Source organism: Schistocerca americana, chromosome 3, assembly GCF_021461395.2.
Source record: "Schistocerca americana isolate TAMUIC-IGC-003095 chromosome 3, iqSchAmer2.1, whole genome shotgun sequence".
NCBI classification, from domain to species: Eukaryota; Metazoa; Arthropoda; class Insecta; order Orthoptera; family Acrididae; genus Schistocerca; species Schistocerca americana.
The window spans coordinates 321,458,515-321,484,486 of NC_060121.1; the positions used below are offsets into that span (position 1 = coordinate 321,458,515).

At 45.1% G+C, this 25,972-nt stretch overlaps 1 protein-coding gene across 2 annotated transcripts in view; it reads left to right on the forward strand.

The window, feature by feature from the left end:
* Positions 1-2,695: 2,695 nt before the first annotated feature.
* Positions 2,696-25,972, forward strand: part of LOC124605338 (RISC-loading complex subunit tarbp2) — a 159,242-nt gene continuing 135,965 nt past the window's right edge. For both annotated transcript variants that reach the window (XM_047136944.1, XM_047136946.1), the window contains exon 1: positions 2,696-2,769. The gene's annotated coding sequence lies outside the window, so the exon portion shown is untranslated. The remainder of the gene's footprint in view (positions 2,770-25,972) is intronic.

Below are 25,972 nucleotides of genomic sequence, written 5' to 3' on the forward strand. Positions count from 1 at the left end.
AATGTATGATGAAATAAAAGAAATTATTCAGATTGTGAAGGGAGACGAAAATTTAATAGTCATGGGTGACTGGAATTCGAGTGTAGGAAAAGGGAGAGAAGGAAACATAGTAGGTGAATATGGATTGGGGGACAGAAATGAAAGAGGAAGCCGCCTGGTAGAATTTTGCACAGAGCACAACATAATCATAACTAACACTTGGTTTAAGAATCATGAAAGAAGGTTGTATACATGGAAGAACCCTGGCGATACTAAAAGGTATCAGATAGATTATATAATGGTAAGACAGAGATTTAGGAACCAGGTTTTAAATTGTAAGACATTTCCAGGGGCAGATGTGGACTCTGACCACAATCTATTGGTTATGACCTGTAGATTAAAACTGAAGAAACTGCAAAAAGGTGGGAATTTAAGGAGATGGGACCTGGATAAACTAAAAGAACCAGAGGTTGTACACAGATTCAGGGAGAGCATAAGGGAGCAATTGACAGGAATGGGGGAAATAAATACAGTAGAAGAAGAATGGGTAGCTTTGAGGGATGAAGTAGTGAAGGCAGCAGAGGATCAAGTAGGTAAAAAGACGAGGGCTAGTAGAAATCCTTGGGTAACAGAAGAAATATTGAATTTAATTGATGAAAGGAGAAAATATAAAAATGCAGTAAGTGAAACAGGCAAAAAGGAATAGAAACGTCTCAAAAATGAGATCGACAGGAAGTGCAAAATGGCTAAGCAGGGATGGCTAGAGGACAAATGTAAGGATGTAGAGGCCTATCTCACTAGGGGTAAGATAGATACCGCCTACAGGAAAATTAAAGAGACCTTTGGAGATAAGAGAACGACTTGTATGAACATCAAGACCTCAGATGGAAACCCAGTTCTAAGCAAAGAAGGGAAAGCAGAAAGGTGGAAGGAGTATATAGAGGGTCTATACAAGGGCGATGTACTTGAGGACAATATTATGGAAATGGAAGAGGATGTAGATGAAGATGAAATGGGAGATATGATACTGCGTGAAGAGTTTGACAGAGCACTGAAAGACCTGAGTCGAAACAAGGCCCCCGGAGTAGACAATATTCCATTGGAACTACTGACGGCCGTGGGAGAGCCAGTCCTGACAAAACTCTACCATCTGGTGAGCAAGATGTATGAAACAGGCGAAATACCCACAGACTTCAAGAAGAATATAATAATTCCAATCCCAAAGAAAGCAGGTGTTGACAGATGTGAAAATTACCGAACTATCAGCTTAATAAGTCACAGCTGCAAAATACTAACACAAATTCTTTACAGACGAATGGAAAAACTAGTAGAAGCCAACCTCGGGGAAGATCAGTTTGGATTCCGTAGAAACACTGGAACACGTGAGGCAATACTGACCTTACGACTTATCTTAGAAGAAAGATTAAGGAAAGGCAAACCTACGTTTCTAGCATTTGTAGACTTAGAGAAAGCTTTTGACAATGTTGACTGGAATACTCTCTTTCAAATTCTAAAGGTGGCAGGGGTAAAATACAGGGAGCGAAAGGCTATTTACAATTTGTACAGAAACCAGATGGCAGTTATAAGAGTCGAGGGACATGAAAGGGAAGCAGTGGTTGGGAAGGGAGTAAGACAGGGTTGTAGCCTCTCCCCGATGTTATTCAATCTGTATATTGAGCAAGCAGTAAAGGAAACAAAAGAAAAATTCAGAGTAGGTATTAAAATTCATGGAGAAGAAATAAAAACTTTGAGGTTCGCCGATGACATTGTAATTCTGTCAGAGACAGCAAAGGACTTGGAAGAGCAGTTGAATGGAATGGACAGTGTCTTGAAAGGAGGATATAAGATGAACATCAACAAAAGCAAAACAAGGATAATGGAATGTAGTCTAATTAAGTCGGGTGATGCTGAGGGAATTAGATTAGGAAATGAGGCACTTAAAGTAGTAAAGGAGTTTTGCTATTTGGGGAGCAAAATAACTGATGATGGTCGAAGTAGAGAGGATATAAAATGTAGGCTGGCAATGGCAAGGAAAGCGTTTCTGAAGAAGAGAAATTTGTTAACATCCAGAATAGATTTAAGTGTCAGGAAGTCATTTCTGAAAGTATTCGTATGGAGTGTAGCCATGTATGGAAGTGAAACATGGACGATAAATAGTTTGGACAAGAAGAGAATAGAAGCTTTCGAAATGTGGTGCTACAGAAGAATGCTGAAGATTAGATGGGTAGATCACATAACTAATGAGGAAGTATTGAATAGGATTGGGGAGAAGAGAAGTTTGTGGCACAACTTGACCAGAAGAAGGGATCGGTTGGTAGGACATGTTCTGAGGCATCAAGGGATCACCAATTTAGTATTGGAGGGCAGCGTGGAGGGTAAAAATCGTAGAGGGAGACCAAGAGATGAATACACTAAGCAGATTCAGAAGGATGTAGGTTGCAGTAGGTACTGGGAGATGAAAAAGCTTGCACAGGATAGAGTAGCATGGAGAGCTGCATCAAACCAGTCTCAGGACTGAAGACCACAACAACAACAACAATTGACAAGCAAGAGGCGTGACAGTGAGTTTATGGGATATTTACACATGATAGTTGACTGGCCCTTAAGGTGGATACGCATGTACAAGATTGCGTTGCCTATTGAAACAGATTTTATCGTTCTTTCACCGTTCGACTTTGCCGATTGTGATAAATATTATCTCTAAAGTCTGTGTTATCTCCAACGAAGATCTTTGGTATAGCATAACAGTTTCGGCTTTTAAAGTTTGTTATCGGGGTGAGAAACGTCCTGGTTAGTATTAGTAGTAATAACGTAACTTTATTTTTTTAATAAATCGTGTTTAGTTAGTTGTATCATTGCAACAGTCTTTAAGAGTCACTTAAGTGTAATGCCGATATTTTAAGGAGAAGTTGCTAGATCGTTTTGAAAAGGCTAGTTGCGGTTGTGACAACAGAACTGTTACCTTACGCACAGACAAAATGTTTTTTTTTTTTGCTATTTGTAATTTATTGCTTGTATCCCGAACAAGTGATGTTAACAACGCCTGTATTACGAGATTTGTGTTTGAGTGATACCGGCACGATGACAGATTGTGTGGTGAAACTGTCATAGTATTTGACAACTGTATTGCACATTTGTTAATTATTTAATTAAATAGGGCGCGCACCAACAGCTATACCAGGTGTCTGACTAAAAGCATAAAGTTTTGTTTTTTGCGCGTGTCACATGTTATGAACTCATCTAATGTTGTTGTTGGACTGCTTTGAATGTTAGTAATAGTCAGTTTTCATAATTTTAATAGGTGAGTCATATGGCTTGATATGCAAGTTACTTTGGTACAGTCAGCTAATGCTGCAGGCCGTTTACAGTGGGCCGGTCCTGTAGTAGCTATAGTATTGTGCTTTCTGCGATGTAAGTTATAGCCCTGCGCGGCTTTAAGGACACTGAGGGATCATTTTCGTAGCTGGTGAATGGTACTAGTCAGAATTTTACATATTGTCAGGCGCTATGTATGCGTGTCGATCTGTAAACTGTTTTGGAGTTATGGAAGGAACAACTTGTAACACACGCAATGAAGATCCTGACTTTTATTCAGAAGGTGACCAGGCCAACGGTATAATTGTAGTAAAACTTGTTTCTCCATTCCAAGATTTTTCGTCTTCCCGCCATTTACGTTATTTTTTGCGGGCCGTGTTATAGGCCCTGTTCACTCAATTGTTTTTCTGTCATTAAAATTTTCTTACGGCTAGCAATTTCCTACATTTTCGGCCCTGCAGTAACTTCCACAACATACATTAGCGTCGATTTTCAAATCGATTTACATGGAATCTGTGTAGTGTTGCCGCTCACACACATGTAGGATAATACATAACGTAAAAACTGTACATTAAGATTTTACTTCCTTACATGCCCATTTGTAACAAATCATTCTTCTAATCTTGGCAAGATTGAACAATGCACTTGCCTCTAGGAGAAACGCAGAATTGTTTTCAAGAATGTATGTTGAAAATAAGTTGATGGTTAATCTGCTTACTATCTCGCCACTTGGCATGAGATTCTGCTTTATCATCACGGGTTTTGATGAAATTTTGTGTGAATAGCAGTAAGTGCCAATTCATACTAAAACCTTTGTCACTGCACGTCAGATTTCCATTGACAATCTCAGTTCTGTGGAAACTACTAGTCCTGGAACGAGTGCACATTTCTCTTCACTCTTGTTGACAATTTTTATATTCTTAGCAATATGTGTGCCATATGATTCTCTAGATATTAAGATTGTGAGCTCGACTGTGTACTGATGTAAACTAAAAAGTTGTTGTTATATATTTTCACCACTTTTTTCCTATTTCCTGCTTCTTCTTTCTCTTACACCCCCCTCCCCCGCCTCTGACACACACACCCCTATCATCCCCCACTCACCCCATTTTGTTCTACTCCTTTTTGGTAATGACTTGGATGCCAGACATACATTGCAGTCTTTTTTACTTGTTTCCTGTGTCCTTTCAATAGAAAGGACTGTCAGATGATTCTGGCGTCCAGCATTGTTTATTTCTCTGCCATTGGTATCTCACATGGTTGGAAAGAGAGTATATGGCTTGATGCAAAGTGATTTGTGTTGATCTGTAATTCTGTCATATTACATGATTTATTCCAGGTTTGTTTGTCAGTTCAGTGGAATATTTGACTAATAATTGAACTAGGCCTTGCTTCATACTGGCAGGCATATGTTATTCTCTTTAATTTCTCTTCCATTTGATAGAATTTGTTAAGACTTCCTACAGGTATCTCCAGATTTAATGTTGTCCAATCTCGCATTGCTCTTTGTAATGACGGTTTTTAAATGTTCATTTGCTTCACGTCTAAATCATAAAATATTTGCAAACTACACTTCTGGAAACCCATTTCTTCTTGTAAACTTACTAAACTGCAAATCATGTTCCTCAATAATATTCCCCTCCGATTTATCTGTTGATTAAAAGTTCTTTGAAGTGAGGTTTAAAATAATTGAACACATCTTGGGAATATTATCACATTTATGTATGTTTGTTAACAGTGTATGCAGAATGATGATCAGCTGGCGATTAGTTTATGTAAGACATACCCAGAAGATCAGAAACTGACATACAAGTGGGAATAGTAATTTGTCTTCACACAGTGACTGTTATTTATGATCTGGAAGGTATCACTGCTGTCAGCTGCAATGGGACATTACGCGTAATCAGCGGCAACCAGCAAAAATGTATACTGATCCGGGATGCGGACCTGGGATCTTGTGATTGCTAGGCACATACAATAACCATTGCACCCTCTGGGACACAGCATTATCGCAACTGCACGAACTGTCTCAGCACGCCTCGTGGATGATCCACACTCCCACAGAGTGCCACTTATCTGCATCAGTAAGCAGGAGATCCCAGGTTTGAATCCCAGTCTGATACACAATTTTTGCTTGTTGCTGCTGATTCTGTGTAATGTCCCACTGCAGCTGACATGTCCAAAAGAACATACACCACGAATTCATATAATTGATATGCCTGGCTGGACAATGGATTCACTTTCTTCAGTGCAAGTGCACTAATGCGTCCTCAGAGTAGTGAACAGTGAGTACAATGGACAGGGACTGTGGGTAGGTGAAGCTCGGTGGGAGCGTGGATTGACTGTGAGGCGTGCCAAAATAGTCCATGCAATTGCGAGTATGCTGTATCCTGCATGGTGCAATGGTTAATGGACATGTCCAATAAGCATGAGATCCCGAGTTCGAATCCTGGTCCAGTACACATTTTTGCTCTTTGCTGCTGATTTTGTGCAATGTCCTGCTGTAGTTGACAACAGTGATCCCCTTCAATTCACATATAATGTTTCACAACTGCAGATTCTGTGTGGTGTCTGTTCTTTCAGACATGTCTGAAAGAACAGACACTACAGATTAATACGATAATCTCTGGTACAAAGGACTGTATTTACATTGTTCAATTATACATTGCTGAAATGAAACTTTGCACAATGAACATTAGGCGCCAACTCGATAATAGTGTGACTGTACATTATAAAAGCTAATATAGAATTTCACAAGATGAGCACCTACTGACTTGAAAATAATATTGGTAATGTGGAGCATTACGTAATGCTCATACTTTATTACTGGCTATAGACTCAAAAGTAACATAGTTTGTGCTCTTTCAATGCTGGCTGCCATGCCACTGACAAAGAAATGTACGCATTGAATTCTAACCTGTCACACAGTGTAAAATACCCTGTTTAATGATAGTTGCAGGTCAGTTATCATAAAATGTTAAAATGTGGAGTTGTTATATTTTAGATAACTAAAAAGACAGGAACTGTATAGAATACAAAAATACATTAGGCAAAGATGCTGCTTTGATTAACAACTAGATGGATGTTTGGTGCAACTGGTGGTTCTGTTTTATCAGTTGATATTTCAGGTGTGCACTGGGATTTCCAACGCCTGCCAAGGTTTTCCTAAAAACTTGAGATATTTCATAAATTAATGTGTTATTCTAGGAAAGTTACACATTTTTGGAATTGGAGAAATTTAGACAAGGCAGTAACACAGAAATTTTGAAAGGATACAGTCTCATATTTGAATATTCCAGAAATCGACGCTGTTGAATAAAGATTTTAAAAAAGACAGGAAATATATGGACTTAAGAAAAGATTCTCTTTAATAAGACCGCAAGTGCCTTCAAATAAGGTTCACCAGTCGTAAAACAAACAATTATTAGTGGTATTCAATTTTTAAGTGCTCATGGTTTTAGTGAATCATTAATTTTGGAAAATTTCTTTAAATAGAATTTTTATATATGAACTGTTCACACACTTGTCATCAGTGGTCTCTGAACTACATACTATGTAATGAGGATTTGAAAAATACAACCTGAATAAAATTTGCAGATTTCACATTCACATTGTGATTGTGGAGAATGCAAGACAGACTTGAAGACCTTGACTTTGCTGTCGATATCTGTCTGCTCTCACAAAGATTGCATGGCATGGAAGAAAAGCTGGAAAGACTGAAAGAGGAAGCAGAAATTGCAGGATTTAAAATGAATGTTCAGAAAACTAAGGAAATGAAAACACAGTTTGAAAAACAAGCGAAGCTAACAGTGTATGGAAAGGAATTTGAACAAGTAGACTCCTTTGTATATCTAGAAAGTACCGTCTGTAAAGATAGAGGGGCCAAAGATGATGTAAAGAGTCAGATACAGAAAGCAAATGGAGCCTTTGTATAACTGTACCCTGTCTGGTGTAATAAGAACATCTCGAGACGAACCAAGCTGCACTTGTTCAGTAGCAATGTAAAGTCAGTCCTCCTGTATAGTTGCAAAACATGGAAAGTAATCAACACGACTGTAAACCAGCTGCAAGTCTTCATAAACTGGTGTCTTCGGCAAATTATGAATGTGAGGTGGTCAGATGTTATATCAAATGACTAATTGTGGGAGATGACAAACCAGTGACCAATCCGTAAACAAATAAAGGAAAGAAAATGGAGGTGGATTGGTCTCACTATATGCAAACTACAAGGGGCTGTTGAAAAGGTAGCACTGGATTGGAACCCACAAGGAACACGTAAACGTGGCCGCCTGAAAAAGATAGGGAAAAGAACTGTGGAAGAAGCAGCTCTGAAAGCTGGTAAAACATGGAGTGGAGTGAAATGTTTGGCTGCCAACAGAGCCGGATGGAAGGTCTATACTGCTGCCCTATGATCCAACAGGAACAACAGGAAATAAATCAAGTGAGTCAAGTCACATTCACATTGTATATGTATTCTGTATGTAGAAGTGAGCCTATCATCATTCACATGGACAATTTGCCATATGTGAAGGGTGCAAACAGATCTCACAATTTGCAGCATTATTCCCAGAGCTGTTGTCGGTCCTTCAGTTTCGAGCCAAGTAGAGGGTCTCAACCTGCATTATTGGGTGGAGAATTGCAGGGCTCCTCATTGGTACATCAGGGATGCACTACACTAAGGTAGCTGGGCGCCCTCCACCAAACGCTGTGTGGCGGTTTGCAGAGTATCAATTTAGATGTAGCAGCAGCTACTTAGGTGGCAGAGTACTTGGGGAGTGTACATGGTGGTTTTATAGGCTGGGAGGTAGTTTGAGGTAGTCTTATGAACACTTCCCAGTTGACATCCAGATAGTGAAATCAGACTGCATTCAGAATAAAGACACTTCAACTGTCAAAATTGTATCCTTAACTTGTCACAGTATTCATAGAGAAGTCACTGAATTTGCTGCTCTCCATGAAATATGTTGCACTATACCCCATTCTCTGTGACCATTCTGAATATGGGTTTGCGGCTAAACATAAAGTTCCTTGTTCCTCAGTCATGGTCCGTCTCTTGGGGATGGTGGTGGTGGGGGAATGACTTGCACCAAGTGGCATTCTTCCTTCCCTCTCCCGACAGGAATCTACCATCCTCTGCCCTCTTTGTATTTCCCATACCAGGTTGGCCCATGGTTTTTTACTCTGTTGTTAGCTCCATCCCTTTTGTAGTTTGGGGGGCTCCCCCTCAAGGTGACTGCCCCCGCCTTATGGCCGTTTGCACCAAATATACCCTCCCACCCCCCTTGTCACAAGTATTAGTAGACAGCACTAGGGTGGTTACATCTGTCCTCAGTTTTCTTTGTGGAAGTGGTTTGTCCTATGTACTAAACACTGGAGCTGCAACCCATTTCAGTGTGGCCCACAGAACATTTTCAGTTGTTAATATTGCAGTTAGTACCCTATGTATCTTACTCCTGATTCAGTGGCACATTCATGGTGATCTTTCTGACAGCGACCATTTTCCTATTGTTCTCTCCTTCACCATTCGGACATCTAGAACATGATCCACGTTGGTTGCTTCGGAAAGCTGATTGACAGGCTTTCTCCTCAGCAGCCTGTTATGTGATGGATATCGACAAATTGGTACAGAATACTATTGATACTATTACACTTGCTGCAGCAGAAACAATACCCTACTCCTCTGGCTCATCCCGATGACCACCGGTGCTGTAGTGGTCTGAAGATATAGCTGTAGGTATCGGGGAACGTCGCAGAGTGCTTCAGCAGCATAAGTGCCATCCCTCTGTGTGGATAATTTAATAGCATTTGAGAGACTCCGGGCGAAAGTGCAGTTTTTAATAAAGAAAAGGAAGCAAGAGTGTTCGGAGCAATATGTCTCAACTATGCAATCCTGTATCCCATTGTCCCAAGTATGGACTAAACTCCACTGCATTTGCGGCCATCCATCACTCACGGCAGTCTCCCCAGGGTCCTCACGACTCTTTGGCAAGTTCATGTTTGGCTACCACGGGGCCCAACCTTTGCAGCATCTTTTCCTTTCTGTGTTGCATGTCTCTCCTCTCGATATTCCTTTTCCCCTTCCTTGGAAACATATCTTGGTTGTTTTTGGGAATGTGTTTTGCAATTTCAGTATCCTGACATCGGAACAGTCCTTCCATTGTTTTTTCGTTCACATTTTGCTTCTTCGTTCTCCTCCTCCTACCCTTCCTCTGCTTCAGTATTTGAGGTTCCTCTTTTTCTTCTTCCTCCTTGTGTGCTCCTGAAGGCCGGCCCATGATTGTGATGCGCAGCAGGTGACTGGGTAAGGTGTAATTCCCATCCCCGGGTCAACAGGTGGGTTTCTCATGTAACCCCTGGTACAGGCTAAGCCCAGGGAGGGGTGATTTCCTGAGCTGTTAACTTCCCAAACTGCCAATTGGTCCCTCTGTCTTGTTAGAAAGGTGTGACCTGTGGTGTGAAAAATCACCTAAGGTGTGTGAGCCCCCATCTGAGGGGGACTCCCAGTTGGAAGGAACGCTGGCAATCATGAGGGTATTCTTGCAATAAGCTGAACATCTCCTCAGTCTACGACTACTAAACCTAAACGGAATGAGGCTAACGAATCGAAGACCCTTCCAGCTGCGCCGTGGTTCCTCATGGTTTCGCTTACTGAAGGCGGCCAGTCCTTTGCTATGGTTTATCTGTTTGTTATTCAGAAAGGTTTTGGTGCAGTTGCTGGCCTTGTGAAATCCTGCTCTCATTTATGCAATAGTGCTTTGCTTTTATTGACTACTTGTGATTCTTAAGCACAACTGCTTGCAGCTTTGCTCCTCCATGACTATCCTCTACTTGTCGAGGGCCTCACATGCTGAACTCTTTGTGTGATGTTATTTACACTAGGCTGCGCAATGGTCTGATTAAGGCAGAAATTCGAACTTGCGTCTCTCATCTGGGCATCATTATGGTCCTTCGGGTGATGAAAAAGATAGATGCATCATTAGTGCCCACACACACTCTTTCTCACATTTACCATCTGGCACTTAAAGTACCATTCTTGTTACTTCTTGGTCTGTCTCCTCCTCCTCCAGCTGTGCAACAAGCCACTAGATTTTCACCTCACATGGCAAAACAGGCCTGCTACACAACCAACAGGCCAGAAAATACAGAACGAATACTCCTGCGTAAACTTTTTACGTTCCTCCAGCCAACAAACATCTGAATCGTCATCTGCCAACTGTAGAGGCTCCAAGAAATCAAACAGAGGCAAACGGTCTTCTCCTTCGCCGACTCTGAGCTCCTCTTCAATGATGTCACTGCATGATACCATCACCCGGCCAACATCTGTGTTGCTGATGCGCACAGTAAAACTTTTTTCTGCCCTGGACTCTGCAGATCAACCGACGGAGAGCATCGATGTCTCTACATCTCATGGAGCAGGATTCTTTATCCTCTGCATTCTGTAGCAGAGTGTCTTTGAAGGCTGGCACTTGGCAGGTACTGAGGTGACACCATTTCATTTTTTCCCCCCTCCCCTTTCCTTGTCGTGGCTCTCCTCCCATGGAACATTTGTAGCCGTAGATCCAACAAGGAGGAATTACAGCTGCTCTTGGAATCGCAGTGTCCACTTGTTCTCTGCCTCCAATAAACAAAATTATGTCCTCACGACCACTTTCACCTCTCACATTTCTTTCCGGTCTATTTTGACCTATCCCCTGATGATGGCTTTCGTTCTAGTGGGGGAGTCATGCTGCTCATCCGGGATGACGTTTGTAGTCACACAATCTCCCTGAACACCTAGATGCAAGCTGTTCCAGTCCGCATTTTCCTTCCTCACTTCATATTTTCTCGTTGTATTATTTGCATCCCTCCATCATTTGTTCTCACCAGGGTAGACTTCCTCCAGCTTGTTGGGCAACTCCCTCACCCCTTTTTGCTGCTCAGTGATGTTAATGTGTGCTAATCCCTTTGCAACTCTCCCAGAACCTGTCAAATAGGTGCCCTCTTGACTGACATCAATCAGCTCAACCTCACCTGTCTTAACAGTGGAGCACCCACGTTTCTTTTAGGCTCCACGCACACCTATTCCTATTTGGACCTCTCATACTGCACCGCCGAGTTTGGCCATCGTCTCAAGTGGTCTTTTCACTCTGACATGTAGTGAGGCGACCATTTCCCATGTGCTATCCGTTTTATGACTCTTATCCCAACTAGTTGCAAACCCAAATGGCAGCTTTCTAAGGCCGACTGGAGGTTTTACTCCTCCCTGGTGACCTCTGACGAATGATTTTTCCCCAGTTGCGATGATCAGATAGAATACCTTCCCAATGTTATCCTTACCAATGCAGAATATTCCATTCCTCACACATTTTCCTTACTATGCTATGTTCCAGCCCTTGGTAGACTGAGGCGAGCCGCGATGCAATTCGGACACAGAGACAAGCTCTACACTTCTTTAACCGCCATCCTATGATGACAAACTGTATTCACTACAAACAGTTGTGTGTGCAGTGTCATCATCTCTTTTGGGATTGCAGAAAAGCTGGCTGGATTTCATTTACTAGTTCTTTCAACAGTTGACAAATGTTCACATTCAGATGTTGCAGGACCTTTCTCTTGTGACCAAGCACTTTCTCCTTCGTATGTACAATCGCATTTGGGCAGAGGGCACATTTTCCAGATGCTGGCATGAAGCCATTGTTGTACCCATGTCTAAGCCCAGTAGGGACAAACACCTTCCTTCTAGCTACTGCCTCATTTCTCTCACTAGCTGTGTTTGCAAGGTGATGGAATGCATGATTAATGCCCGGGTGGTATGGCGGCTGAGTCTCGCAATTTACTAATCACTGCACGATACGGATTTTGAGCACGCCGTTCTGCAGTTAACCATCTCATCACTTTGTCAACCCATGTCATGAATGGTGTTTCTGCGGAAATGCCAGACTGGCTGTGTTTTTTGATTTGCAGAAAGCCTAAGATACCTGCTGGAGGACTGGTATCCTTCATACTCTCTGCGCGTAGGGATTCCATGGCTACATGCCCCGTTTCCTTCAGGAATTTTTAAAATACCAAGTTGTCAAGGTACGTGTGGGTTCTGCCTTGTCGGACACCTTTATCCAGGAAAATGGTGTGCCTCACGGTTCCATCATGAGTGTCATCTTGTTTGCTATTGCCATTAACTTTCTTATGGCCTGTCTCTGTCTGGGCACCTCCGGCTCCCTTTTTGTTCATGAGCTTGCCATCTATTGCGGTTCTGCATGGGCTTGTCTCCTGGAGCGGCATCTTGAGCATTGTCTCAATCGTACTTACTTGTCGAGCATCGACAATGGCTTCAGCTTTCCACCGACAAAATCGTTTGTATGAATTTTTGGTGGTGCCGTGGGTTTCTTCCACTACCTTCACATCTTGGGCCTGTTGCTCATCTGTTTGTTGAAACTACAAAGTTACTGGGGATTGTGCTCAGTTGGAAACTTTCTTGGTCTTCCCACATGTATTACCTGTCTGCCTGTGATCCGTCAGTGTCCTACATGTCCTCAGTGAATCGGACCACACTCCTCTGTTTGTACCAGTCCCTTGTCCATTTGAAACCTAGCTAAGGGTATTTTGTTTATGCATCTGCACGTCTGTCTATCTTATGCTGTCTCAATACAAGCTACCATCGTGGCAGTTATTTGGCCACTGGTGCCTTTTACACTAGCCTGGTTGAAAGTCTGTATGCAGAAGCTGCTGAACTACTGCTGTGTTTTTCTTCTCAGCAGATGTGCATGCTGTTTGTCTGCCATGCCTGGCCTCTCATCCTGTGTGTCCTCCATCGTGACTTCTTTGATTGCCAGTATGGGGTGCATGCCCCTTCTCTGTTACCTCTTGGCGTTTGCTTTTGGCTGTTGTTCTGGCAGCTTAACTTCACACTGCCTGCCACTTTCCCAATGGGTGTGAACCCTTTGCCCCATGGCTTAGTGCGACGGCCCGTATTCACCTTGTACTTCATTCGCTTCCTAAGGACACTACCCCAGACTCTCTCTATCGCTGTAATTTTCTTGGCCTTCGCACAGAACTTTGTAGTAGTAATTCTGCGTACACTGATGGCGTGGACTGACCGTGGTGTCGGGTGTGCCTTCGTCATTGGCACCGATGTTTTTCGGTATCAACTTCCGGAACAGGAACACTGCTCAGTATTTACAGTGGAGCTCTTTGCCTTGTACAGGCCAAGCAGTACATCTGGCGACACTGGCTTTTTGATTGTGTCATCTGCTTCGACTCTCTGTGCCCTTCAGAGGCTCTGTATGCTGTACACTGTCAATCCCTTAGTGCAACGGATTCAGTAAAGCTTTCACTTGTGGTCATGTTGGTCTGATGGGCAATGAGGCTGCTGATGCTGCTGCCAAGGCTGCAGTCCTCATACATCGGCCCGCTAGTTCTTCCATTCCTTTCGGTGATCTCTGTGTTGCCATCTGTCAGCAGGTGGTGTCACTTTGGTATTGGCACTGGTCATACCTTTATGGGAACAAGCTCTGGGGAATTAAATCTCTCCCAGTGGCTTGGCCGACCTCCTCTTGGCTCTCTCGTCACAAGGAAATCATTTTAGCAAGGTAGTGTATTGGGCACTGTCATTTTAGCTATCACCATTTTTTAAGTGTTGAACCCCCAACACTTTGTGTTCATGTCCTCGACCTTTGATGGTTCTCCATTTCCTGATGGATGCCCTTTTCTTAACCACCTACATTCTAATTTATGTTTGCCGTCTGAGTTGTAAGCTGTTTTAGCGAATGACATGCTGGCTGTCAACCACGTTTTACTTTTGACCCGTCATAGCAGTATGGTGAAGGACATTTAATCTTTAGTTCAGGACATCTGTTGTCTGTATGGTGTATTTTATGGCCTCTTCTCCAGGATAAAGTCGTGGTTTTTAGCTGTCTCTCCTTCTGTCGATTGGGCTTCATGTGTAGTCACTTATAACTCCTTTTTCATCCTCGTGTTACGTGGTTCTGACATGGGTGCATATGATAATCGTTGCTTTTGTGCCTTAAAACAAACCAAATACACACACAGCGGTTCTTGGCATCCCTGTCAGTGGTAACATCTGCACTGATCCAGTGGTACTTGCTGATAGTTTTGCAGCACACTGTGCTGAAGTATTTGCTTGCAGTAATTACCATCCTCGTTTCCTGACCCAGAAACGCATTATAATTGCTGCCCACCATCTTTCCATGCACATGGCGCTGTGTCATATAATGTCCATTTTAGTGAATGGAAGGTTTGCAGCACTTTGGCAGATAGTTGCAATATTGCCCCTGGACCAGACAAAATCCACAATCAAATGCTCAAACATCTTCATGCTGACAGCATGAAACATATCCTCCAGGTTTTTAATCACATTTGGTGGGAGGAAGTATTTTCCTGTCATTGGCAGAAGGTATTAATATTCCTGTCTTGAAACCAGGAAATGAACCATGTATTTTAATTAACTACCGTCAGTCTCTCTGGCGAATGGGCTGTGTAAGATATTCAAACAGATGGTCAACTGCTGTCTTTGTTGGTGCCTTGAAGCCAGAGGGCATGTATCACAATTTCAAAGTGGCTTTCAGGCCTTGCAGTCCACTGCAGATCACCTGGTTCATTTGTAATGGGCAGTGTGCGGTGCTTTCTTGCGTTGCCGACATCTAATTGCTGTGTTCTTTGACCTACAGAAGGCATAAAATACCAGCTGGCTACATCACACCTATCTGCACTGCATGAGTGGGGTTTCTGGGGCATTTTTATACAAAATTTCCTATCGCTCCAATTTTTTCTTTTCAACTCTCGACAACCAATATGTACAGGAAACTGGAGTCCCTCAGGGCTCGGTTCTGAGTATAACGCTGTTTGCTGTTGCCATCAATAATATTGTAAATGCAGTGTGCACAGTCTCTCCGCCACTGTATGTGGAATATCTTTGCCTTTGCTATGCCTCTGTGAGTCTGCACACTGCTGAGGGCCAACTTCAGGTGGCTGTCTGGAGGGTCCATGACTGGTCATTGAATCGTGGCTATCAATTTTCTCCTGAAAAATCACGAGTTATACATCTTTGTCGACTCCGGACTGTGCGCTCGCACCCAGAAACTTATCTTGGTGACCAGTTACTTGAAGTTGTTGAAGCTTTCCAGTTCTTAGTTACTTTATATGGCTGCTGCATATCCACCAACTCAAGGCAACTCAGAAAGCTGAATGCTCTCCATTTTCTTAGTCACTCCTCATTGGGCATGGACCACACAGTTCTTCCGAGGTTTTACAAAGTGCTGATTTTATCCAGCTTGGACTATGGATGTGCCTAGGGGTCAGCAGCACCATCTGTACTGAGCCTGCTGGGCCCTGTTCACCACATTGTCATGCAGTTGGCAACAAGGGCCTTCCGTATGAGCCCTGTTGACAGCCTCCTGGTGGAAGCTGGTGTCCCATCACTGCGGATTAGATGATGGCAGCTTCTGGCAAGTTACGCAGTTACGCTCTGTCAGATGCCTACCCACCAATGTCACTCAACTCCGTTCCACAACCACCAGTTCAGACTGTTTTCACATCGCCCAAAACTGGGAAGACCAGCTGGGATCTGACTCGATATTCTACTGCAGGACCTCCAACAGCCTCCGTTAGTCTGTATTCCAGGAGCTCCCTCTTGACTCCCCCTGTGGGCTGTACCCTGCCCTGTGACATGGATGGACCTAATTTGTAGTCCCAGGAAGGACCTTGATCCTACCCTTCTCCGGCATCTGTTTCTTTCATTCCTCCACGGTTATTCTAATGCAGTATGCACCTATACAGATGGATAGAAAGTCAGTGACAGGGACAGTTACACTTTTGCACATGCAAGGAGACATGAGAATCACTCTGAGTCCATGCGGCGTATATACTGTAGAGCGGTTGCTATCTCTCAGGCTTTGTGATATGTCAAATCCTTGGCCGCAATGAACTTTCTGATCTGTAGTGATTCTGTGAGTTGCTTAAAAGGCGTAATCCAGCGCTATTCCAAATATCTTTGGGTCACCAAATCCAGGACCAAATGGCTAACCTCTACAGCTCTGGAAAGACAATGATCTTCATCAGGACGCTGAGCCATGTAGGCATTCCAGGAAATGAACTCGTTGACTGTTTAGCTAAAGATGCAACTGCAGGAGATAACCTTGACATCGGTACTGGATGCTGACCTCAGATTACAACTTCAACACAGTATTTTGAGGCTCTGGGAATTGGAATGGCAGGCTACTACAACTTAAAACAAGTTGAGAGCGATTAAAGGGTCCACTAGGGTGTGACATACATCTTTCCAAGCTTCTTGGAGAGATGCTATTGTGTTGTGCCATCTATGCTTGGCCATACTAGAATCACCTATGAGTTCCTTGTGTGTCAGCAGAATCCTCCTCATTGCAGCTACAGTAGTGCACTGACAGTAGCGCATGTTCTTGTGTGTTGCCCTGTTGGCCAGTCTGCGGCACCATCTCAGCTTGCCTACCTACTTCTTCAGATGTGACAGCAACTACAGAAGTGTTGCATTTCCTGAGGGAGAGCAGATTTTGCTCTAACCTATAATACTCTTCCACTTCCAGTGTTAGAGACGGTTGTGTGGGCGAGAGCCTCCACTTGTGGCAGGTACCCACCAAGCAACCACAGGTTACCTTCTTCCCCTCTCACCTTGTATCTTTAGACCTTCTGTCGCAAGATGCTGTCTGGGTTCTCTCTTTTCTTTTACCTGTGTGACAACTGCTGTCACGCCCTGTTAAACTCTTTGTCTTGCTTATATAGTGTGAGCAGCCAAGTCCCCACTTTTTTGCTTTTTACCTTTTTACATGTTTCTTTCATAAGGAGGGACTGATGACCCAGTAGTTTCATCCCTTTAAAAATATAATCATTATAATTGTCGTACGAGATTTAATTTCCAGAATTGGAGTCCTTCAGTTAGTGTTGGCATTGGTTTGGGAGGCCGTGCCTCCACACCAGCCAGGTTCCCTCTTCCCCCATTTTCCCTATTTTTGTCTGGTCTTCTGGACCATTTTGTTTTGCCTTTTCTTGTGTCTTCTTCTGCTTGTGTTGTCCACCCTATGTTGTGACCATTGTATGATGTGTTGATCAGGATGGGTCTACACCTACACCTACGTCCATACTCTGGAAACCTGAAAGTGCATGGCAGAGGGTATGATGCATTGTGCCAGTTATTAGGGTTTCTTCCCATTCCATTCACATATCATAGTATGAAGGCTTTCACGACTGAATGACATATCTTCTGGTAAACCTTCCGGGATGGACATCTTCAGAGGGGTGTTTCTCCTCCGGTGAGTCTGAGAGCGACTTATATATCGTAGAAAGTGGGCGTGACCAGAGTTACACGTGATATGCAGAGATAATCTTTGTCAGAGATAAAACTTAACTATCGATCGTAATCTCGTCACGGATAAAACTGTCTAGCAATTCTGTAGTGCTACTGTCCAAATATCACTAAGTTTCATGGTCTCTTCTTTCCGATTAAAATTATCCCTATGTTTATATATTTCAATTGCTTCTCTACAAAGCCGTGGGTAATAGTTCGTCGTCGTAGATAAAATTTTTGTTTTGGAAAACTTCACTTGATGATTTCCTGACTGAAAAGCGTGTTCTGCTACAGCCGATTTATCTGTTTTTCCTAATCGGCAAAGACTTCTGTGTTCTTTTAACCGTGTATTTACGCTTCTTTTTGTTGTTCCAATATAAACTTTACCACATGTACGCGGAATTTTATATACGCCACTGGCTGATAGAGGAGCGCGTTTATCTTTTACAGACCGGAGAACACGACAAATTTTCTTCGTTGGTCTAAAAACAGGTCTAATATCATGTTTACTTAAAATCTTTCCAATCTGATCCGTTACTGTCTTTATAAAAGGGAGAGAGACTGTATTCTTCCATCGATTTTCGGGCTTGTCCTTAGGCATTTTGTTGTTTGGGTGCAGAATTCTGCTTACTTCTTTCTTTGAGTAGCCGTTTTTCTCAAAAGCATGCTTCAGATGTTTTAATTCGACGTCTAGATACTCCGGCGTGCAAATCCGTCTGGCTCTGTCAACGAAACTTTTAATCACACCTCTCTTTTGTTGTGGATGGTGGTTAGAGTTTTTATGTAAGTATCTGTCTGTGTGTGTTATTTTTCTAAAAATCTGTTGTTTCAATCTTCCATCTGTCTGTCTCATAACTAAAACATCCATATGTTGGGAAGAATAATTTTTTTAATGTGTCCTGTGTGAGCTGATAATAAGTCAACAAGCGTATGTTCTGGAATCAAGAGATACTGCATCGACCTGACCGCCCTGGTCCGAAGCCTCCTGTACGTCATGTGAGAAAAGTGCAAGTTGGGTTTCACATGATTGATGTTTTCGGAATCTGTGCTGGTTGGTGTGGAGAAAGTAATTCCTTTCAACATACCTCATTATGTTTGAACTCAGAATATGTTCTAAGATTCCACAAGTCGATGTCAAGGTTATTGTACAGCAGTTTTGTGGATCGCATCTACTACTTTTCTTGTAGATGGGTGTGACTGTGCCTTTTTCCAAGAACTGGGCATGGTTTCTTGTTCAAGGGATCTATGATGGGTTATAGGAAGAAGAGGGGCTAACTCAGCTGCAAATTCAGTATCGAATCTGATATGGATTCCATCAAACAATGGAGTTTTGTTCAATTGTAACGATTTCAGCTATTTCTCAACACCACTTACACAAAAACAGACTTCTCATCTTTTCAGAGGTACGAGGATTAAAGTGTGGCAATTCTCCTGGGTTTTTCCTTCATAAAGGAACATTTGAAAACTGAGTTAAGCATTTCATCTTTTTCTTTGCTACCCTCAGTTTCAGTTCCTGTCTCATTCACAGGCAAACGCTTTTCATTCAGCTTACTGCTTCCAGAATGAGATTTTCACTCTGCAGCGGAGTGTGCGCTGATATGAAACTTCCTGGCAGATTAAAACTGTGTGCCCGACCGAGACTCGAACTCGGGACCTTTGCCTTTCGCGGGCAAGTGCTCTACCAACTGAGCTACCGAAGCACGACTCACGTCCGGTACTCACAGCTTTACTTCTGCCAGTACCTCGTCTCCTACCTTCCAAACTTTACAGAAGCTCTCCTGCGAAACATGCAGAACTAGCACTCCTGAAAGAAAGGATATTGCGGAGACATGGCTTAGCCACAGCCTGGGGGATGTTTCCAGAATGAGATTTTCACTCTGCAGCGGAGTGTGCGCTGATATGAAACTTCCTGGCAGATTAAAACTGTGTGCCCGACCGAGACTCGAACTCGGGACCTTTGCCTTTCGCGGGCAAGTGCTCTACCAACTGAGCTACCGAAGCACGACTCACGTCCGGTACTCACAGCTTTACTTCTGCCAGTACCTCGTCTCCTACCTTCCAAACTTTACAGAAGCTCTCCTGCGAAACATGCAGAACTAGCACTCCTGAAAGAAAGGATATTGCGGAGACATGGCTTAGCCACAGCCTGGGGGATGTTTCCAGAATGAGATTTTCACTCTGCAGCGGAGTGTGCGCTGATATGAAACTTCCTGGCAGATTAAAACTGTGTGCCCGACCGAGACTCGAACTCGGGACCTTTGCCTTTCGCGGGCAAGTGCTCTACCAACTGAGCTACCGAAGCACGACTCACGTCCGGTACTCACAGCTTTACTTCTGCCAGTACCTCGTCTCCTACCTTCCAAACTTTACAGAAGCTCTCCTGCGAAACATGCAGAACTAGCACTCCTGAAAGAAAGGATATTGCGGAGACATGGCTTAGCCACAGCCTGGGGGATGTTTCCAGAATGAGATTTTCACTCTGCAGCGGAGTGTGCGCTGATATGAAACTTCCTGGCAGATTAAAACTGTGTGCCCGACCGAGACTCGAACTCGGGACCTTTGCCTTTCGCGGGCAAGTGCTCTACCAACTGAGCTACCGAAGCACGACTCACGTCCGGTACTCACAGCAGGAGAGCTTCTGTAAAGTTTGGAAGGTAGGAGACGAGGTACTGGCAGAAGTAAAGCTGTGAGTACCGGACGTGAGTCGTGCTTCGGTAGCTCAGTTGGTAGAGCACTTGCCCGCGAAAGGCAAAGGTCCCGAGTTCGAGTCTCGGTCGGGCACACAGTTTTAATCTGCCAGGAAGTTTCATATCAGCGCACACTCCGCTGCAGAGTGAAAATCTCATTCTGGAAACATCCCCCAGGCTGTGGCTAAGCCATGTCTCCGCAATATCCTTTCTTTCAGGAGTGCTAGTTCTGCATGTTTCGCAGGAGAGCTTCTGTAAAGTTTGGAAGGTAGGAGACGAGGTACTGGCAGAAGTAAAGCTGTGAGTACCGGACGTGAGTCGTGCTTCGGTAGCTCAGTTGGTAGAGCACTTGCCCGCGAAAGGCAAAGGTCCCGAGTTCGAGTCTCGGTCGGGCACACAGTTTTAATCTGCCAGGAAGTTTCATATCAGCGCACACTCCGCTGCAGAGTGAAAATCTCATTCTGGAAACATCCCCCAGGCTGTGGCTAAGCCATGTCTCCGCAATATCCTTTCTTTCAGGAGTGCTAGTTCTGCATGTTTCGCAGGAGAGCTTCTGTAAAGTTTGGAAGGTAGGAGACGAGGTACTGGCAGAAGTAAAGCTGTGAGTACCGGACGTGAGTCGTGCTTCGGTAGCTCAGTTGGTAGAGCACTTGCCCGCGAAAGGCAAAGGTCCCGAGTTCGAGTCTCGGTCGGGCACACAGTTTTAATCTGCCAGGAAGTTTCATATCAGCGCACACTCCGCTGCAGAGTGAAAATCTCATTCTGGAAACATCCCCCAGGCTGTGGCTAAGCCATGTCTCCGCAATATCCTTTCTTTCAGGAGTGCTAGTTCTGCATGTTTCGCAGGAGAGCTTCTGTAAAGTTTGGAAGGTAGGAGACGAGGTACTGGCAGAAGTAAAGCTGTGAGTACCGGACGTGAGTCGTGCTTCGGTAGCTCAGTTGGTAGAGCACTTGCCCGCGAAAGGCAAAGGTCCCGAGTTCGAGTCTCGGTCGGGCACACAGTTTTAATCTGCCAGGAAGTTTCAGCTTACTGCTTGTTCACAAAGAGAAGAGCTAATTCTGAGGGGGGGGGGGGGGTGCAGGGTATTGAGGAGGTAAGCTCTGCCTACCGGCGCACAGCATATTGATGGGGTAATAAGTCGCGCTAACGTTACGCAGTGCTGACAACACTCTGGCATCCACATAAAAGTTGTACTCCAAGCGGTATACACAGTGCCATCTATTAGCCGCAGCAGCAGCTGTTAATGTTGTGCATATACTAGTGCAAAAGCGGACAGCGGCGTAATAAATGATTGCTGGATAAGTGAAATTATTTATGTGTAAAACCCAATATTGCAATTTCGACGGTTGGCCGTTATGAAGTGAAATCGAATGTTTCATATTGAATGATACTGCCTATTGCTACTAATTTTGTAACAATTCTCTTGGACAATTTGGCATTTTACAGAACTAGTAGAAAAACTTACATTGTGGCAATAAAAAGAGAAGGAATAAATTTGGAAAATTTATTGACAATTGTTGCGCTGTATTGCACTCTCAAATACATCACTCAGAATCACTTTCATTGTACTCCTCTTCTGTGCACCATCATGCCTCCAGTATTCTTCTTCTAGTTGTTGGACCATCCTGCAGTACCCTTCCCAGTCATCAGCAGTTACAGACAAAAGGGATTCACTTGCTGTTGCAAAAAGGTTAACTTTCCGACTTGTCCCCTGAAATGTTGTGCTCCCTAAACAACCGTTTTAATTTTGCCCATGCCAGTTCTATCGCACTCAAATCACAATTGTAGGGAGGCAAGCGTACAACCATGTGGCCTTTCTCTTTCGCCATTTCGTCAATAACATATGTTTTTTTTTGCAGGTCTATGCTCTTGTACTGAAGCGAACAGAACCTGCTTTCTCATGCTCTCATTACAGGCGACACACCTGTTTTGAAGCCATTCCAACATCCTCACTTTGGTGTCATACCATGTGGGTGTTTTCTCAACCTGTCTGTTATGGTATGGAGTGTTGTTCATTACAGTTACCGACTTCGTAGGAAGTTTCGGGAGCACCATGCTTGAAAACCACCCTTCATAATTTCCTGAATTCATCTGACCATGGTAGTCACCTTTAGTTTATTTAGCTCAAAATTTTAGTTCGACTTCCCTGACAAATCCCTTCCTTGATCTAACGCTTCCAATAATCAGTCTTTTGCAGGATATTCCCGAACCAACAACTCTGACAATATCCCTCACCCCCTGCGGGTTCGGGGGTTAGAATAGGCCCGCGGTATTCCTGCCTGTCGTAAGAGGCGACTAAAAGGAGTCTCAAACGTTTCGGCCTTATGTGATGGTCCCCTGTCGGGTTTGACCTCCATATCTCAAAATTTTTCCAAAGAGCGAGCCGATTGGGGAAGGGCGCCTTACTTGGTGCATTGTGTCCATCTTGCGTTGAGAACTTTCGCCAGCTTATTCGTCGTTGCGTTGCAGTCCTGCCCGCTCTACATCTCTTGGGCATGGATACGCTCCTGCATGCCCTTTCTACCAAGCAATGTGCAGGGCCACTTTCTGCACTGACGGCGACCATGGACCACATGTCACCTAACATCCGGCATGGTAGCCAGTCCGTTGTGGTGGGGCCGCCATGTACCCTGTTGGTTGTAGCCCCCTGACAACATAGGGATCGCTCTACTGATGCCTGCGCCGTTAACTCCCCACGTATGCCAAGGAGTAGATGCCCATCTCCCTGGGGCATCAGGACTCCCGGCAATGGCCATCCTGCCAGGTGGCTATTGCTGCAGCTGGGTGGCGCCCGTGGGAAGGGCCCTTGGTCGGAGTAGGTGGCATCAGGGCGGATGACCCGCAATGAAGCGTGGTACATCATCTCTCGCTGGCGGCCAGCCGCCAGCAGTCTCTGAGCGTTCGAGGGCTCATTTTAAAGCTAACGTTTATGACCCCAAATCGTTCCCATCCCTGGCCACACCATGGGAGGGACGAAAGGCAATGAATGACAGTGACGTGTATTCGCCCAGGTATCTCATCTGTACCAGAGCTGATGGTGACTCGTTTCTATCCGTGAAGCCTCAGTTCTTTGTAGAGCATTTAGAGGACAAGTTTGGGGAGGTGGAGGGCTTGTCCAAAATGCGCTCTGGGTCAGTTTTGATAAAAACGGCATCCTCTGCCCAGTCACGCAGGTTACTTGCTTGTGACAAGTTGGGGGATGTTAACGTTACCATCACCCCACATAAGAGTTTAAATATGGTCCAGGGTATTATTTTCCATCGGGACCTACTTTTGCAGTCTGATGACGAGCTGCGCGCCAGTTTAGAGTGCCGAGGTGTACATTTCGTCCGGCGCGTTCATCGGGGTCCGAGGGACAATCCGGTAGCTACCGGTGCCTTCATCTTGGCTTTCGAAGGAGATACATTACCAGAGAAGGTCAAGGTGATGGTCTACTGATGTGACGTCAAACCCTATATCCCTCCCCCGATGCGGTGCTTTAAGTGCTGGAAGTTCGGCCACATGTCCTTTCGCTGTACTTCTAGCCTCACATGTCGAGATTGTGGACCCCCATCTCATCCCGATACTCCATGTGCTCCGCCTCCCGTCTCTGTCAACTGTGGAGAGCCTCATTCACCTTGCTCGCCGGACTGCAGTATCTTACAGAAAGAACGCAAAATCATGGAATATAAGACCCTGGACCGACTGACCTACACTGAGGCTAAGCGGAAGTTTGAACGGCTACATCCCGTGCGCATGATGTCATCTTATGCCTCCACTGTCACTCCTGCTCCAGCTCCTTCAGCTGCAAGACATACAGTCAGCTCTCAGAGTCAGAGGACCTCACCTGCCCCCTTGACGATGGGGGCCCCTTCTCTCGCTGTTGCTCCCACACCATCTACCTCGGGAGCAGCACCCACTAAACCACTGGGGACACCAGTCCCCACTTCTAAGCCGGAGAAGCGTAAGTCTTCTTCGGCTTCTCTCGCTCGGAAGGGATCCCTTGGGTCACTCCCTTCCCAGGTTCCTACCAGCGGCACAGCAGACGCCAACCAGTGGCTGAAGAAGCCACAGGTTGCTGGTCGACGGGCTTCGCGATCCTCTTCGGTCCCGGAGACTGACTCCAATAAGCTCTCTCAACAACGGCAACCAAAGGAACAGCGAGTGAAAACGACTCTGAAGACCCGTAAGACCAAGACACCTGCGGTGGCACCTACTCCACCGCTACCTAAAAGCTCTGCGTCTGACTATGAGGTGGAGATCCTTGCGTCCGCTGAGGACCTCACTCCCGCCGGTCCCTCAGACGCAATGGATAGCACTTGCACGGGTGCTCCATCGGAGGCAGCAGGTGACCCAGCGGCGTAATCTGCCTTCTCAGTCCTGTCACGCCTTTCTCCACCATGGACAATACCATCCTCCAGTGGAACTGCAGTGGTTTCTTCCACCATCTAGCTGAGCTCCGCCAACTTATCAGCCTTCACCCTTTCTTCTGCATTGCTCTTCAGGAAACTTGGTTTCCAGCAATGCGAACCCCCGCCCTCTGTGGCTATCGGGGTTATTATAAGAACCGGGCAGCATATGAAAGGGTGTCTTGTGGCATCTGCCTCTATGTCCTTCACACTCTGCACAGTGAGTCAGTCCCTCTCCAAACACCTTTAGAGGCTGTCGCTGTTCGGGTGTGGACGCCACAGGCTGTTACCGTCTGCAGTCTTTACCTTCCACCGGATGGTGATGTCTCGCAGCATGTCCTGGCTGCGCTGATAGCCCAATTGCCGCCGCCTTTCTTACTATTGGGCGACTTCAACACCCATAACCCTCTGTGGTGTGGGTCAGTGGCAACAGGTTGAGGCGCCACCGTTGAGCATTTATTGTCGCAGCTCGATCTCTTGCTTTTAAATGATGGTGCCTTCACACACTTCAGTGTGGCGCATGGCACATACTCCGCCATTGACCTTTCAATCTGTAGCCCTAGCCTCTTACCGTCTGTCCAATGGAGTGTGCATGACGACCTGTGTGGTAGTGACCTTCTTTCCGATCTTTCTGTCACTACCACAGCGTCACTCTTCTGGGCACCCTAGCAGATGGGCTGTGAACTGTGAATAAGGCTGACTGGGACTTATTCTCCTCCACTGCCACTATTGAGCCTCTCTCTCATGGTGACATTGATGCGGTGGTCCAATTGGTCACCATCGGCATCGTTACTGCCGCCGAATCTGCCATTCCCCGTTCCTCTGGGTCCCCTCGGCGGCGGACTGTGCCTTGGTGGTCGCCTGAGATCGCTGCAGCGATTAAAGATCGCCGGCGGGCGCTACAGCGTCACAAGCGACATCCCTGCATTGAACACCTCATCACCTTCAAACGGCTGCGTGCGCGGGCCCGCCGCCTTATCCGCCAAAGCAAGCAGGAGTGCTGGGAGCGGTATGTGTCCACCATTGGCCTCCATGTCACTCCATCGCAGGTCTGGGCCAAGATTCGATGCGTCTACGGCTATCGGACCCCTGCCAGCGTCCTTTCAGTGGACTGCCAGCGGCGCCTCCTCGATCTTTACAACCGTCTTTGGGTCGAGGGGGAGTTTCCGTCGCAATGGTGGGAAAGCGTTGTCATCCCCATTTTGAAACCTGGAAAGAGCCCTCTGGAGGTGGACAGCTACCGTCCCATTAGCCTCACCAACGTTCTTTGCAAGTTGCTTGAACGGATGGT